The following is a 13,071-nucleotide window of genomic DNA, read 5'->3' as shown; positions in this document are numbered from 1 at the left end:
GAGAGACACAGTGACAAAGTTGTTCCTGATCAGGTTTCAGTCACACAGTGTTCCAACACCCGTCCCTTCACCAGTGTACATTTCCCACCACCAGTGTCCCCAGTTTCCCTCCTGCCACCCTCCCTACCCCCTGCCTGCCTCTATGACAAATATTTCTCTCTCTCTCTCTCTCTCTCTCTCTCTCTCTCTCTCTCTCTCTCTCTCTCTCTCTCTCTCTCTCTCTCTTTTCCCTTTTGGGCATTATGGCATTACAGGTATGAAAGGTTATCAGGTATACCACTACACATCCTTTTAGCACTCAGTTCTTGTGCAGAGGGATCATTTCCAACCATCATTGTCAGAGATTATCATAGTGGTCCCTTCTCTGTCCCAACTGTCCTCTACCACCCAACCTGTGCCAAGCTTCCCACCGTGAACCAAAATCCTCCTGGCCCTTGTTCCTCCTGTCCTTGGGTATTAGTCTCATACTATGTTTTTTTTATATCCCACGAATGAGTATGAGCATTCTACATCTGTCCCTCTCCCATGACTCATTTCACTCAGCATGATACTCTCCATGGCCATCCATGTATAAGGAAATGTCACGACTCTATTTTTCCTGGTGGCTGTGTAATATTCCAGTGTGTTTCTTTACCCAGTCGTCTGTTCCTGGGCATGGGGGTTGTTTTCTAGAGAGTCAAAGTCTTTCCACTGGCCTGCAAACCCTGCGTGGGGCACCTGTCTCCCTGCCCCAGCGCCCCCTCCTCTCTTACTCCACGCAGTTCTTCAAGCAGGCTGAGCGCCATCTCACCTGAGGGCGGCCTGGTACCATCAGGCCCCCTGGTACCATCGAGGCTCACTTTTTCACTCCATTGGCATGTGAGGGTTTCACTCCCTCCCTGGTATGCTAACAAGCCTCTCTCCTGCCTTGCATCCCTTTTCTGATTTCCTTTCCATAAACTTTCTCACCTTGAGCTCCTTTGTAGTTACTTCTTTTTATGTTTTGTTTTGGGTCCACCCCTGGCGGTGCTCAGGGATCACTCCTGGCGGTGCTCAGGGGACCATATAGGATGCTGGGGATTGAACCTGGGTGGGCTGCATGCAAGGCAAATGCCCTCCCACTGTGCTCTCATTCCAGCTCCTACCTCACTGCGTCTGCAGGTGTGCCTCCTCTCAGTGGAAGATAAATTTGCTGAGGGCAAGGGCTTTGCTTGATTCATTGCAGTACCTCCTGCGTCTAAACCAGATCCCCTCCAGAGAAGTCTGCAGCTCTCCCTGTTGGCTGGATGCAAGAATGACCGAGTGGGCCCACAAACAGGCGCCCTTGCAGTTGAGGTGCTCCGAGACAACGCACCAGCACGGATCAGATGTGGTGGGTGGAGGCGAGACAGGTGGGCAGAGCGAGGGCTGACAGCGGCTGGTGCAGGATGAGCAGAGAGCTGGACAGTCAGCGGTCAGGAGAGACACTTGGGCGGTGCCTGTCGGGTGTGGGGACGGTGTGGCTATGATGGGGATTAGCACAACCTGCCATGGGGACAGATCCTCACCCGAATCAGCCAGCACTGGGGCTGTCGCTGTTTCTGACCCGGGCATCTTGATGAACTGTAGTGCCCAGGGCAGCGCCAGGGCCAGGGCAGTAGGTTGGGGTAAGGAGTGTTTGATGGGACCCCATCAGAGCCTTGGGGGCTTTATCCATAAAACGAGTAGGAGGGGGCTGGAGCGATAGCACAGTGGGGAGGGCGTTTGCCTTGCATGCGGCCGACCCGGGTTCTATTCCCAGCATCCCATATGGTTCCCTGAGCACTACCAGGGGTAATTCCTGAGTGCAGAGCCAGGAGTAACCCCTGTGCATCGCCGGGTGTGACCCAAAAAGCAAACAAACAAACAAACAAACAAACAAGCAAACAAAAAAATGAGCAGGAGTCCACGGTCCCTCTTTACTTTCTGGGGTGCTTTTGGAGACAGAGTGAGAAATAAAAGCTGTGGGAGCCTTTTGTCTGAGTGCCCAGTGGGCTCCCAGATGTTGCGGGAACATTACGATGATTATTAAAGTCGATTTGGGGAGAGCTGACAGGCAAGCGAGATGAGAACTTGTGTGCGCCCTAATCAAATGCCAGCCTGGGTGGAGGCAAATGCCAGCAAGCATGATGCAGTCGATACGTCGGCGGGGGGTCGGGACGGGGAGGAACAGTGTGGCCTGAGCCTTCGGCGGGGCCTGGGAGAGGCAGGACTTGACTGGATTCTGGAGGGGGGGTGAGCACAGAGGTTGGGGATGTGGTCACAGGTCCACAAGAGAGAGGCTCTGGGCTAGAGCAGAGACCTGAGAAAAGCAGGGACGCCCGGGCTAGGGTGGACAATGATGGCCCCCATTGATCTCCCTGCTGTCCACCATCACCTGCCACATAAGAGAATCGCGGTGGTCCTCAGGCCAGGGAAGGAAGCAAAGTGTGGGTGGTCCCACGGAAGCCTCAGGGTGTGGCTGGGAGGGGAGGGGGCTCTGTCTTCCTGCCGGACCAGCTTCACCCTCGAACATTCTGGATGCCACAGTGAGAAGCCCAGACCGGACTCTGGGCCTGGACTCTGCTCCTGGCTCCCACTAGCATTCAGTGCGTGCATTCCAGACCCCACGAAATGGGTTCTGTCACCCTCCTTTTGCAGATGACAGGCTCACAGAACCAGGACCTGAACCTAGGTCCAGAGAATGGTGGATTCCAGAACCCTTGTTTGTACTTGCTGATCAGGCTGGCCATGACCCAGTCCCGGGGCGAAGTGTCTGTGATTGGGCCCAAGGGCTTAACAGAGAGGACTTGGGGAAGTTTGGGGAACAGAAGGAGCCCTTTAGAGTGAAAAGAGGATTTTAGAGAGAATCTCACTGATGGAGCCAGATTCCCTCATTCATACATTCATGCTACAAACACTCATTTCCTGCTCGCTATGTTCCGGGCTCTGTGCAAAGGTAGAGGGGGAGTCAAGGGTCGCTTCATTCAAGTAACTGCTGGGCGTCTGCTCTGTGCCCGAGGCGGTGACAAGCTAGGGGCGCAACAGCAACCAAACAGACCGAGGTCCCTGCCCTCCTGGAGTTTGTATCTTGGCGGAGAGACAGAAAAGAAACAAGTTCTATTATATATGTGTATGTGTAATATAGATATACAATGGCAATAATGATGGTAAGCAGAAACAAAATGAAGGACTGTGTGATGCTGAAATCTGAAATTAAGGTGTCAGGGAAGACGGCAGTGACAGGAGATGAGAAGCACAGCTGCGGAGAAAGGGCTGGGGCTCTGTGCATGAGAGAGGCTCAGTCTGATCACACTGGCTGTGGCTTTGAAGCTCAACAGCAGGAGGAGAGAAGGAAGGAAAGAAGAGGGGAGTGAGAGTGGGGAGAAGGAAGGAAGGATAAAAGGAAGGAAGGGTGAAAGGAAGGAAGGAGGGAAGCAAGAGTGCAGGAAGGAAGGGTGCAAGGAAGGGAGGAAGGAAGGGAAGAAGGAAGGGAAAAAAAGGAAGAAAGAATAGCACAGTGGGTAGGGCGTTTGCCTTGTACTCGGCCGACCCGGGTTCGATTCCTAGCATCCCATATGGTCCCCTGAGCACCACCAGGAGTAATTCCTGAGTGCAAAGCCAAGAGTAACCCCTGTGCATTGCTGGGTGTGACCTAAAAAGAAAAAAAAAAGGAAGAGTAAAAAGAAGAAAGGGTACAAGGAAGGAAGGGAGGAAGAAAGGAAGGAAGAAAGATAGAAGGAAGGAGAGAGGAAGGAAGGGAAGAAGGAAGATGGAAGGAGGAAGAAAGGAAGGAAGGATGATAAAAGGGAAAAAGAAGGAAGGGAGGGAGGAATGAAGGGAGGAATGAAAGAAGGGAGGGAGGAAGGAGAGAGCGCTCCGGGGCCAGGGATATGGCTTAGCAGTAGCCTTGCATGTGTTAGGCCCTGGGTTTGACTCCTGGCACAGCAAACAAAAAAGAGGAAAAAACAAATAAACTACTCTGAGGAGCCCATGAATAACTTTGGTGTTCTGCCTTGGCAGGGTTTTACTGCGTGTTCCTTTGGGAAGCGGAGGGAGGCAGGCCTGGGCAGAACTGAATCTAGGTCGGGGAGTGATGCTGCTCAGAGGCAGGTCCACACGGGCCGGGCCACAAGTCCTGCTCAGCCGGCTGGGAAGCAGAGACCCCGGGAGCCCAGCGGGGGACTTGAAGGGGCCCTCTGTGACAGAGGCGTCCCTGGGGGGGCCCTGGAGCTGGAACCTGCCTGCCCACAGCTCTCCAGTGCCCGGCACCCAGGGTGCCCCTAGGAACGCTTGACTAGCAATTGGTCTTGTCCACACTGTGTGTTCATGCCCTTTCTTTATACCCATCCAAGTATTTGCTCAGCGGAGGATTTTAGCTGTAAATGATATCATCTGATTTATACATTTTTTTAAAACCACTGGCTGGAGCGATAGTACAGTAGGTAGGGCGTTTGCCTTGCATGCGACTGACCCGGGTTCGATTCCTCTGTCCCTCTTGGAGAGCCCAGCAAGCTACCGAGAGTATCCCGCCCGCACAGCAGAGCCTGGCAAGCTCCCCATGGCGTATTTGATATGCCAAAAACAGTAACAACAAGTCTTACAATGAAGACATTACTGGTGCCCACTAGAGCAAATCGATGAACAATGGACGACAGTGCTACAGTGCTACTGGCGGTCATGTGTGGGGATAGATGGGGGATGGGGGAGAACAGCCAAGTCCAGGCGGCTGGGGAGGGAGGGAAGGAGAGGGCTTGGGCACCCCCCAACAGATGAGCAGCAGGATTCCCTGCTGGTGAGGTCCCTGCCCTTGGACGCCTCTTTCCCGACTCAGGCTCTCTCTGGCTCCCCCATAGAGCCCTCCCATGCCCCCACACCAGCTCACTTGCGTGGCTTCCCTGGAAACCATCTTGCCCCCAGAAATGATCCCTACTGTTTCTGGTTGATTGAGCATTCCCTGCATGCTTCCTTGGCATGGATGATGGACTCCGTGTGCTGGGCCCCTGACCTGTCTTATTTTTCTGTCTCTTCCACACCTAGACTAGTGCTGGCACACAGCCGACACCATGTAAATTATTTATAAAATGAAAGAATTCAGTTTCTACTTTCCTTAACACCCCCAAAGGAAGGAGAAGGTGCTGGAACAGTAGCGCAACAGCTAGGGCGCTAGCTTACATGCAGAAACCTGGGTTCGATCCCCAGCACCCCATGTGGTCCCCCGAGCCCCTCTAGGAGTGATCCCTGAGTACAGAGCTAGGAGTAAGCCCTGGGCACCGCTGGGTGTGGCCCTAAAACCAAACCAAACAGAAGGAAAGAGGAGAAAACCAAATATATGTATATACATATATATATTACATCACTTGTCACTTGTCATCCCATTGCTCATCAATTAGCTCGAGCGGGCACCAGTAACGTCTCTATTGTAAGACTCGTTGTTACTGTTTTTAGCATATAATATATATCATATCACACATATAATATATATTATATTACATATATATATATATATATATATATATATATATATATGGGGTCATGGAACTCCCTAGAAAGAAGTTAGCACAACCCTAAGATACCACCCACAGTCCAGAGTGGGGTTGAGTGTGTGTGTGTGTGTGTGTGTGTGTGTGTGTGTGTGTATGTGTGTGTGTGTGTGTGTATGTATGTATGTGTGTGTGTTGTGTGTGTGTATGGTATTGTTGAAAACAGTGAAAACCCCCATTTCAAGTTGAGATTCCGGCTGCTTCCTGGCTCAGTTCCTGAGTGAGTCCCAGAACTCAGCTCCTTTCAGAGGAGCCTTAGGGAGGAGCAGAAGAGCAGCGGGTGGGGGTTCCTGCTGGAAGTAGGCAGGGCCTTGCAAGGCCTCAGGCTGCCAGTGGGGGGCGCCCAACCAAGCAGGACCCACAGCCTCAAGACCACGTGAACCCGCCGCCCCTCCTTAGTGAGGTGTCAGTGTGAAGAGGGAGAATTGGCTCCATCAGGTGTGACCCCGGGTTGGTGATGAATACCAGAGATGGTCGGATCAGCTCGAATAACATGTCACACGGTGGGCTGCGCGCAGGAATGCTGGATTGGGTAACTGGCAAATTGAAAGGCGGCTTCATACTATAATGGTTAAAGAAAAAGGGAATTATCTCATGCCTTTCTTTTCGTCTATCAAGGTGTCAGCGTATGCTAATTACCTGGCAGAGGCTTCAACGGGAAGAGGAAGAACAACTATTATATTTCTGAGGAAAGATTTATCTTGCGTGGTTGGCGCCAGTTGGAGGAGGAGGTGGGGGTGGGCGAGGGTCAGAGAGGCGGAGTGAGAACTCTTCTTTGACTCGGATGGAATTGAAATGCCTTTAAACGGAGGCTTCTCTGTGGAGATTAGAAATAATAAGCCTTGTTGGGAGAGGCTTTGCTCTGAGTCCCTGGCCAGGCCAGGCGCCAGGCTGGACTGAGGGCTGCCGGGAGCTGGGGACGTGTGGGAGGGCAAGTGGCCCCTTGGTGATGGGTGGATGGATTGTTCATGGGCGGATCCCCTCTAGGATGGGCTAAGGCCCACCCCCATCTGGCACAGCCTTTGGCACGTGGTTCCATCTTTCTGTTTCCTCCTCTGCAGGGAGAATCCCTGCCGGTATGGCCACTGTCACTGTGACTGGCCAGTGCTAGCGTGACTCAGGAACAGTTTCAGGGGCCCGAGAGATAGTACAGCGCGTAGGGTGTTTTCCGTGCAGGTAGCCAACCCGGGTTCAATTCCCAGCATCCCACAGGGTCCCTCGAGCACCACCAGGAGTGATTCCTGAGTGTGGAGCCAGGAGTAACTCCTGAGCATGCCAGGTGTGGCCCAGAAGGCAAAAAATTAAAAAAATTATTAAATAGTTGTGGATATGGTGGGCTGGAGCGATAGCACAGCAGGTAGGGCATTTGCCCTATACGTGGCCGACCGGGGTTCAATTCCTCCGCCCCTCTCAGACAGCCTGGCAAGCAGAGCCTGGCAAGTATCTCGCCCGCGCGGCAGAGCCTGGCAAGTTCTCTGTGGCGTATTCGATATGCCCAAAACACTAAGAGCAAGTTTCACAATGGAGATGTTACTGGTGCCCACTCGAGCAAATCGATGAGCAACGGGATGACAGTGACAGTGGATATGGTTATTCATCAGGTGTTTTCTAGAAACCTGCTATGGACCAGGGCTGGGGGCGTGGGGGTGGGGGGAACCCAGGCAGGAGAAGAGGGTTGTCCTTTGACGCCAGCTCTCAGTGGTCTCAGGAAGTGGAGAGGCAGGCCCAGGGTCCGGGGGAGGTACTGAGTCTGAGACAGGGCAACAATCTCACCCCTGGGAGCCATAACAACAGTAAACTTGGTGGAAGGCCTGAGCTGTGTGAGCTCAGTGAGGTCTCGGGGCTAAGGTGGTAGAGGCCAAAGGTCTAGCAGGGTTTGAGCCCTGGGGGAAGTAGGGTGGGGTGCTTTCCTTAGGGGTTGGGACATTGGGGTCCAAGGATGGACTTCTCATCACCTGATCTCATGTCTACATCAAGTCCCAGCCACCCCCAAGTCCCTTCCTTCGGAATCTGGTGAGTGTTGGGCGTGGCTCAGGGTTAAAGCATCTGATGGCAGAAGCTGTGGCGCACATGAGGTCCGGAGAGGCAGCCCGGGGCGCCGGCTGGAGTGCAGGCTGGCACTGTGAGCCCCAGGTTCAAATCCTGCCTCCGACACTTACCAGCTTAGTGGATGTGCGCCAATTCCTTAGTCTCGTGGTGTGTTTATGCAGATAATAAGGCCCCATTGGTGGGTTGTTGGGCAGATTATTAAGAGATTCAGACCTTGGCACACAGAAGATTTTCCAGATGGCGGAGGTGCTTACTAAAATTGGCCATCCTTATGTGTGGGATTGAGTGCCAGCCTCAAACCCCGTGGCCTGGGAATCACAGAGGAAGGAAGGGGTGGGGGTGCCACCTCAAGGTGGGGCTGGGGCGGGGGAATCTGTGACAGGCAGAGACTTTGAGCAGGTAATGACTGTCAGGGACCCGCAAATCACAGGTGTCTCTGGAACAACAGGAGCCACACTCAGACACCAAAGAACAAACACGCAGCACAAGACGTTTTGCCAAAGCAAAGCTGTTTTGATCGCTCCCGGATGTGACATGAGGAAAGAGAGCCTCATGCACGGAGACTGCCTAATTGACAGCCGGTGGCTGCACGCTGCGTGGCACCAGGCAGGGCGGGGGATGGGCAGGAGCAGCCCTCCTCCCCCTGCTCCTCCTGCTCCCCCAGGCTGTCATCGGCAGGCACTTAGCTCATCATTCCCACAGCTCCTGTCGTAGACTCCCACCCTTGCCCCTTCCCTCCTGACACCCAGACGCTGTGATGGTCTAATTGAACTTCCCGGCTTGGCCAAATGCGCCTGCCTGGGCTGGCTCAGGCCTCCAGGCCTTTGCATATGCTGGTGTCTCTGCCTAGGAGCCGCCTCCCCTCCCCTCCCCTCCCCTCCACCTGGCCAGGCTTGGCAAATGCCTGTGTCATAATAAAAGGGGACAGCAGTTTCCACTCAGTGAGCACTGGGTGAAGCAACCCCCCACCCTGAGGGGGGGGCATCTTATTTCATCCACACAACAACCTACGAGTGTGGGGGGTTGCCTCTGGGGGGGGCCAGACCTCGGGGCTCCCATTGCCACCTTGCAGGCACACTGCTCAGGGGCTCTTCCTGTTCCTGTAGCTGCACCAGGAAACCCAGGCCCAGAGAGGTCTAGAGACTGGCCCAGGGCCACCAGCAAGAAGTGGTGGGTATGGTCCCTTCTGGGAGCTTATCAGCACTCTCCAGTCCATCCCCCCTGCTGGGGGCTCCATCTTCCCAGGGGCTCCCTCTGTCTCCAGGGCAGGGACAGGCCCTTGCAACCAGCACCTGTCTCTGCTCCCCGAGTCCCCCCGGCCCCGTGCAGAGTGCTGGTGCCTCTGCCACTGGGACAGACACCGCTGACAATAGGGCTTCTTGCTGTGTCTCCCCGCCCGACCCAGGGGCCCTGTGAATGCCTATGGGGCTCCCGCTGCCCCCCCCACCCCCGCCTCTCAGTGCCAAGAATGGAAGGCCCGGCCATGCGCACAAGGTGAGGCCACACATTCCATCGCCGTGTCCAAGCAAGGGCTCCAGTTTCCGGGCGGGTTAGTGAGTCACAGTATTTTTCCACCGGCCATACTGTCACCCAAGGTAAAGATGGGCACAGTGGGGGAGCACCTGCTGGCATCGGGCAGGCCTGCATTTGGTCCCTGACAATACACACATACACACACACATGCACGCACACACACGCACATGCACGCACGCATGCACACACACGCACACACATGCATGCACGCATGCACACACACACATACACATGCGCACACACATGCACACACACAAATAAATGTGCACCTGGACATACGTACAAAGTAACAAACTGATTCATACTGTCCCAACAGAGTTCTAGATAAGCTCTGGTGTTAATTTCCTGACATCCTCATTGGATTAAAAAAAATAATATATATATATTTTTTAGTTTGGGCCTGAGTGATAGTGCAGCGGGTAGGGTGTTTACCTTGCACGGAACTGACGCAGGTTCAAGCCCCAGCATCTCATATGGTCCCTGGAACCCGCTAGAAGTGATTCCTGAGTGCAGGGCCAGGAGTAAGCCCTGAGTATCACCCAGTGTAGCTCCCAAACCACCACCACCACCACCACCACCACCACCACCTTTGGTTTGGGGCCACACTTGACCATTCAGGGCTTACTCCTGGCTCTGTGCTCAGTAATCCCACTTGGCAGGTCTCAGGGGACCTCTGTGGTGCCAGGATCACACCCAGGTCCGTCACACTCGAGGCAAATGCCCTCCCCACTGGCCTCTCTCTCAGCCTCCCTCACTGACTTTGAGGGACCCAGCCGGGGCTGGGCACAGGAAGGAACCCCACAGGGGACTCACATCACATCAGCTTTCTTCCCGGGAGTGTGAGGAAAAGCACTACTCACCATGCCCAATCTTACCCTGGGTAGGTTTCTGGGGAAGTGGGGGGAATTGGAGGGGCCCAAATAGGAGGGGGGTGTGAGTAATCCTGGTGCTATTTTTCCTTCCCCACCGCAGGGATCCTCAGAGTCTTTCTGTGAGGTTCTAGAGCAACTGCCTCCAGAGGGGAGCAAGAGACAGTGGAGGGAGAATGAGCTTCTGAGGGCAGTCCTGGCAGGCTGCTGGGAGGAGGTGCACCTCCCAGTAGGTTTGACCTCTGCCTCCTGCTCTTCTTCACCACCTGTGATTATTGGGAGCTCAGAAATGTCACCTGGATCTTGGCCTGGATTTCCCCCTTGAGCCCTTGGGGGACACATCAGCCCCAGGAGATGACTCTCCCATCATCCATCAATGTGCTACCTGGGAGGGTGGGGGGAGGCGGGAGGCAGGTGTACAGACTGCCCAGCCCCTAGCTGGGAGGTGTGGGAGCCTGACTTTCCTCACCAATAAAATGGAGATAATGATAATACCTTCCCTCCCAGGCCTGTGGTGAAGATCAAATGAGAGAATGCAGGGAAAAATGTCTTATGTGCTATAAAAGGCGCTGACAAATGCTCATTATTTCTTCCTATTCTTCTCCTGGAATTTATCAAACACTTTATGGGCCCTGGAGGTATTTTTTTTTTTTTGCCTCCATTCTGCCTGGCTTTCTTTGGCCCACAATTCTCTGCTTTTCTGCTCTAGGGGAGGTAGGGTAGTGGGGTGCCTCAGGAGGGAGGCAGGTGGGTGGATCTGAGTCAGAATCTAGGCCCCACTTCTCACTCCAGGAGAACCTGGGACAATCCACGCTACCCCTGAGACCCCTGAACTTCCTCCCTGGAAAATGAGTCTTCACTCAGGAGGACGCCAGGAGGACACCGTGAGATGCTGCGTGTGCCGAGCTGAGCCCGGAATTCTGCACCTACCTACAGAGGGCCCAGCTAGGTCTGCTGCCTTATTCTTAGGTAGGCGGGGCTGCACCTCTGGAGGGTGGGGGGACCCCCCCCCCGGTGCAATTTTCACAGGCCTTATACTGTTTGGAAGAGGGTAGACGAGAAGCAGATCTGGGGCCAGGGAGACGGCTCAGAGGGGGTGAGACTCTGGCAGGTGGGAGCCCCGGATTCCATCCCGGGCATTGCATTGTTCCCCCCTGCCTCCCGCCCGGCACCGCTGGCTACTGCCCCAACCCCACAGATACAGATAGAAGTTATCTATCTGGTGTTCATCCCGCAGGCTCTGGGCCTGTTTCTGAGCGTCAGGGTTGTTGGAGAGCTGCCCCCACTTACTCGCTGATTCAACTGGCTGATCACCACCCATTGGGAGGGTCTCCGGGGGCGTCCCGGACTAAGGGGGCAGAGGGGCAGCGTTCCACCTGGGTTCCTGGAGGCCTCTGCCTCTCACAGACCTGCTCCCACCTCCTGACACCAGCCTCAGTGTCCTCATCTGGCTGTCAGGAGGTCACTCGAGCTGCTCCCCCAGTACCTGGCCCAACCCCACACCCTGGATGTGTGAGGCAGCACGAACAAATGCTGAGTGACACCCCCGTGCCTGCTGGCAGCCCACACAGCTCACCCGGGGCTCAGGCATGACCCGCGCCGAGCTCATTAGCGGCCGCACAGCCGTCTCCCGCGTGTCACAGGCGCTTAAAGTCTCCATTACCCGGCCCCTGCTCCTCTGTATTTTTAGCTGCATCTGGAGGAGACGGCGGCGTCTCCTACAGTTAAACCTGTCAGCTTCAGTAGTTTCGACAACTCCTCAGGCCTCTGGGCACCTGAAAGGGGGTGTCAGATCTGCTCCGGGAAAAAGGCTAGCAGGGAAGTGAGGAAGCGGTGCGGCCTGCCTTGTCCCCTCCCCTTTATTTATTTGCGGGAGGGAATTGGACCACACCTGGCAGTGCTCAGAGCTTACATCTGGCACAGTGTCCAGAGATCGACCTTGGCACTGCCTAGGGGGCTGTATGTGGTGCCAGGGGTCACAACCAGGGTCGCTGTGTGCAAGCCAAGTGCCTTGTCCCTTCCCCGAGAGCATTTCTCTGGCTCGCTCCTTCCACTTTCATCCCTCGGCTCACCATACCACCTCCCAGGCATGCCAGAGTGGAGGGTCTTCCCCCACATCCAGGCCGCTCCAGGACACGGGGGGCCAAGCATCTTTGGGTGACACAGAAGTCATGCCAAATGGAAACAAACCCAGGCCGGTGGGACATCCCCAAGGACCAGCTCCCGGCTCAGGTCACAGACAAGACACACAAAGGCCCCCCAGCTGGTCAGAGCAGGCCTGGCTGCCACAGGGACCAGGAACCTCAGGAACCAGCCCAGTCTGGGGGTGCCATGGCCCCCCTAGCAGCAGTTAAAACCAATGTTTCCTGGGCCTGGGAGGCTGGAGAGAATCTCTGAGATGGGAAGGGAGAGGCAGGCCAGAGCTTGCCACGGAGGAAATGGGGCGTGGGTGGCAGTGGGGAGGAACCCCCCCCTTGTGGGGGAAGGGCTGGGCCCAGCCCCGAGATAAGAATGGGGGTGCCCAGAGCCTGGACTTCCAGAAGAATCAAATTCTCCCATCAAGGACACAGTTGAAATTCCCTCCCCCGACAGCCCAAGACTTGCTAATCAAATAAGATAATAATAATGAACAGCCATTACTCTGTTTCTCTGAGCCAGGCTGTACTAAATGCTCCTGCATTTACTGATTATCTGACTGATTCTCCCCTTTAAGGCAGGAACTAGTATGATTATTCCCATTAAGGAGGAAACTGAAGCTCAGAGAGAGGCTAAGTGTCAAGTTCAGCGAACGGGAAAGGGCCAAGCCTGCAGGATCTCAAGGCTGAGGTCAGTCTGGTCCTGTTCTCTTGCAGCTTCTAATGCTGAGATGGGTGAGCTAAGTGCCTGCCTGCTCCTGTGCCCTTTGCTGACATGCTCATAATACCATGTGTGAGTGTGTGTGTGTGAGTGTGTGTTAGTGTGGGCAAGTGTGTGTGAGTGTGAGTGTGAGTGTGTGTATGTGTGTGAGTGTGTGTACGTGTGTTTGTGTAAGTGAGTTTCTGTGTGACTGTGTGAGTGTGTGTGTGTCTGTAAGTCTGGGTGAGTATGTGTGTGTATGCGTG

This window comes from Sorex araneus, chromosome 6 (genome assembly GCF_027595985.1).
Source record: "Sorex araneus isolate mSorAra2 chromosome 6, mSorAra2.pri, whole genome shotgun sequence".
NCBI lineage: Eukaryota > Metazoa > Chordata > Mammalia > Eulipotyphla > Soricidae > Sorex > Sorex araneus.
The sequence above is the reverse complement of the archived record's forward strand: the minus strand, read 5'-3'. Positions refer to the sequence as shown.